This window comes from Bidens hawaiensis, unplaced genomic scaffold (genome assembly GCF_021521415.1).
Source record: "Bidens hawaiensis isolate Kalapana, Puna unplaced genomic scaffold, B.hawaiensis_p1.1 tig00019940_1, whole genome shotgun sequence".
Taxonomy (NCBI): Eukaryota; Viridiplantae; Streptophyta; class Magnoliopsida; order Asterales; family Asteraceae; genus Bidens; species Bidens hawaiensis.
The window spans coordinates 394,726-399,620 of NW_027493030.1; the positions used below are offsets into that span (position 1 = coordinate 394,726).

A 4,895-nucleotide genomic window follows, 5' to 3' on the forward strand; every position below is an offset into this window, starting at 1 on the left:
ATTTATTTCCTTTCCTCTTTTCAACCAATTAAGAATTAATATCATAAACCGTTACTAATAATTGAACTAATTACAAGCGTCATTATGTTTACCTTTTACGTTACAAATGACCATCTTTAATTGTTTAACTTAATTATACTTGTTAATTTATCACTGATAATTCACAGGATATATGCATCTTTTTATTACATGAATCGGATTCTTTTAACACCCAATATAGAGGGTACATTAAATTTTCAAACCATTTTATAACCAATCAATTCTTACCTTTGTATCGTACTACAAAACTATCATCTTTAAAAATATTTTCCATTATATGACAAAAAGTTAAATACAACTATATTATTATACCAAATAAATCAGTCATAAAAGTATTTTCCATTATATGAAAAAAGTTAAATACAAATACTTTATTATACCAAATAAATTGTAATAAAATATTTTCCATAATATGAAAAAGTTAAATTAAACGATTTTATTATACCAAATAAATTATAATAAATATTTTTCATTATATGAAAAAGTTAAATTCAGTATTTATTATACCAAATAAATTAGTAATAAAAATACTAATATAAAATACTATATAGAATACAGAAAACAAAACAAACATAAATATAGATAATTAATAAATCCTCATTTGCATTCTTTAGTGGACGCCCAAATTTGATCTCCATTAGTCCATTTATGTCATATCTGGTGGATTATAGAATGTAAGAATTTCTTATAGTTCTTTCGAGGTTGGCAGTTCGAATTTCGAGCCCAACCGAGTTTTAGTCCACCTACGGTAAAGAATTTTGCTCTTTAGTGTCACAACAACTGTCAAGTTGTAGCTGATATGATTTTCCGAGGAAACGACCATGACAAACTATGAAGTCAGCATAATCCCAATTAAAACAATATAATCTGATAAGAGTTAAACAATAGTTTTTTGTCCAAATTTAAAGTGTACGCTAACCTAACAAACAAAAAGTCGACGTTTAAAATAAACAAATAAAAAATATAATACTAATATAGAAAAAAAGACAAAACATATACAGATAATTAGTAAACATATTCCTATCCCGTGATTACCTCATAAGAAAAAGTCTTCCTACCACTAAGTGTTTCTTTCCGGCAACCGTTAACTTCCTTGTAGTCATCAAACTTCCACGTTTGCCAAACATAACATCCAACCCATGTGCCGCCGACAGTGCATTCATTTATGTTTTTAAATTTAAATTACACTAATAATCAGTATATTTTTTCTTTTCTTACAATCAAATAATACATTTTTTTTCTTTCTCTCACAACGACTCTAAAAGTACATTAAAAAATTATATAACATGAACAGCCGTTTTTCCAAAAATATAAAAAAATCATTGTATTTCTTTCTCCTTCATTAACAGCACCCTAAACCACTCGCTGCGCTATAAAAACACAAACCCACACTAAAAATTTCCATCTTGTTTTCCTCAATAACTTCATTACCTACTAAACTATGAACCCTTTAATTATTATTACCCTCTTACTCACTCTTATTCTTTCAACCACCGCCGTAACTCCGCCCACTCCGGACACCATTTACCAATCCTTCATCCAATGCCTACCACCCACCGCCGCCGCCACCGTCTACAGCCCCACCACCAACTCATCATCCTACACCACCGTACTACAAACCTACATAAAAAACCAACGCTTCAACTTAACCAAAAACCCTAAACCAATACTAATCATCACACCCACCACCGAGACACAAGTCTCAGCAGCAGTCATCTGCGCCAAAAAAATACATGTCCAAATCAAGATCCGTAGCGGCGGACACGACTATGAAGGAATATCATACGTGTCCACCGAAACCAACTTTATCATATTAGATATGTTTAATTTCGGTACTATTAATATTAATATTGCTACTGAGACTGCAGTAGTGGGTGCTGGTGCTCAGCTCGGTGAGCTTTATTATGCAATATATGAGAAAAGTAAAGTTCATGGGTTTCCCGCCGGAGTTTGCCCGACGGTGGGTGTCGGCGGGCATTTATCCGGCGGGGGGTACGGAACTATGCTCCGTAAACACGGGTTGTCCGTGGACCATATTATTGATTATAAAATCGTTGATGTGAATGGTCGGGTGTTGGACCGGGTTTCGGGTGGGGAGGATTTGTTTTGGGCGATTCGTGGCGGTGGCGGTGGGAGTTTCGGGGTTATTTTATCGTATACGGTTAGTTTGGTTCGGGTTCCCGAAGTGAATACTGTTTTTCGTGTTATGAGAACGCAAGCGGAGAATGCTGCGGGGTTGTTGGCTCAGTGGCAGAGGGTTATGCCGGGTATTGATGATGATTTGTTTATTCGGGTTTTGTTGCAACCCGTGACGGTTAATAAAAAGAAAACGGGTCGGGCGACGTTTATCGCGCATTATTTGGGGGATAAGAAAAGTTTGTTAGCATTGATGGATAAAAGGTTTCCTGAGTTGGGATTGAAGGAAAGTGATTGTACGGAAGTGAGTTGGATTGAGTCCGTACTTTACTGGGCTAATTTTGATTTGAATACAACGAAGCCCAATATTTTGTTGGACCGGCATTCGGATGGGGAGGTTAGTTTTGGTAAACGGAAGTCTGATTATGTGCAAACGCCGATATCCGAAGCGGGGATGACGTCGATTTTTAATAAGTTAGTTGAATTGGGAAAGTTAGGGTTTGTTTTTAATCTTTATGGTGGGAGAATGTACGAGATTGCGTCCAACGCGACGCCTTTTCCTCACCGTGCGGGGAATTTGTTTAAAATTCAGTATTCGATTAGTTGGCACGACGCGGATCCTGAATCGGAGAAGAATTCTTTGAATCAAAGCCGGGTAATGTACGAGTTTATGACCCCGTTTGTGTCGAAGAATCCACGAGGCGCGTTTTTGAATTATCGCGATCTTGATATCGGTGTGACGAATTGGGGTGGGGAGAATAGTTACAATGAAGGGGAGGTGTATGGTGAGAAGTATTTTATGGGGAATTTTGATAGATTGGTTAAGGTGAAGACCGCAGTTGATCCTGATAATTTCTTTAGAAATGAGCAGAGTATTCCGATACTTGTCGGAAAATCATCAGGCAAGTCCCGGAAGATGATGGAGTAATTGGTTTGTGTATGATGAAATGAATCATTTTTAGTAGTACTTAATGCATGATCATTTGTATTTTGTGCTATTATTAGATTTTGGTATTTAAAATGAATATATTTATATAATAAATATTGAGATCTTAAGATATTAAGATGTTTGGTGTAATGTGTCATTATGTTTTTGTATTATTGAATGGAAAAAGATGACATTTGGGGTTTTGATTGTGTACAGCTCCTACAAGTCGTTACTGTGGAGAAGCAAGAAAGCCATTGAAGATTCATGTGTTGGTACAATGTTTGTTGAAGATCTTCTTGTGATGACTTTTGACTTCTGACTTAGATGATGTGTGGCCGTGATTATCGTCATAGGATGAGGTAACATAGGTGTCTGGGTCCACTTTTAACTTATTATGTGTTGTTTTAGACTTGTTTAAACTTTAAATATTAACTTCAAAAGGTTAAGCTTTTATTTTAGTTAAACCTCAATGTGGAGTCAAAGGTTAGGCTTCTTGATGCCATAGTCTTAATATTGTCAAATTTGATTGTAATTCATAAAGTCATAGTTATCAATTTAATTATTTGATTGTAACTTTGAATGGACGTCCTCCGACCAGAGGTGCCTCACTTGCCATTAATTGATTGTAATTTAATTATGTAGTTGTGTTTGTATAATTGTTCATGTACATATAGAAAGTTGTGAATAAAACAAAGTAACTGTACATTAAAATTCAGAGCGTTTTAGACCTTTTTGGCGGCCTATGACTTCCGGAGCGGGCAACGATTACAGGGCACCACTTATGGTGAGTCTTCATACGATTCCAATAGCTCTTGTAGTTGAAGGCTCTTGACCTGTTTTGAAACTCTATCTACGTCTTTTCAATGATCTCCGCATCACCGGCACAACTACCCCACACGTCTTTATTCCGAGTGTAAACCGAATGAAAAAGTTGGCATGGGAGTTTATGTCCGTCCATTTTGAGATTACATGATCCTTTTTCTGGTGAGAGTCCCTCTAAATGTTTGAAAGACTTCCAAAAATTTTTTCCAAAAACCGTCGAACGCTTGAAAGTTGGTCACAAAAAAAAGTTTAAAAAATGTTACTACAAATTTAATATTATATTTCAAGAATACAAAAAAATAATTATTGTTTATTAAATATGATTAAAAATGGATATTACTACCAAAAAAAATGACGAAAGTATCATTTAACTTCTCCTTTTTAAACACCACACATGTATCTATCAGTTTCAGAATAATTTGTAGTAGTGTTTGTCTACGTGCATGATATGTAGGGTATCCAACAACACAACATGACTAAAGTCTCGTGATCAATCTTGTGCTTCAAGATCTTCATCGGATCAACGTAGTACTAAATAGTAAATACCAAGGAGGAAGCTTTTACTGTGGCTTTGACCACCCTAGTTTTCTTGCTCAATGGTGTAAATTTATACGTGTTTCGTTCGAAAATTTTTATACACGGTGCAAATTTTCGTTTTCGTCTGAAGATTTTGAGCTCGGTCATCCTGGTTTATGAAAAGTTTTACATGTGCTGAATCTGATCATCCTAACGTTTTTCGTCCAAGCTTCTTCACTGCTAAATATGCATTCTCACATACTCACACTTGTAATTTTGATTACCTATTCACACGCAGCCCTTAATGAAGTTTACCAATCGTTCGTCCAATGCCTTGACTTAAACTCGCCCGAAGATGGTATCTCCATGGTCGTCTATAGTGCGTCCGCCAATGCGACCGCTTACACTAGTGTCCTCCAAGACTACATTAGAAACCAACGCTTCAACACAACCA

At 35.7% G+C, this 4,895-nt stretch overlaps 1 pseudogene; it reads left to right on the top strand.

Annotated features, from left to right (window-relative positions):
• Positions 1-1,480: 1,480 nt before the first annotated feature.
• Positions 1,481-3,688, top strand: LOC143559597 (berberine bridge enzyme-like 21 pseudogene; annotated as a pseudogene).
• Positions 3,689-4,895: the final 1,207 nt, after the last annotated feature.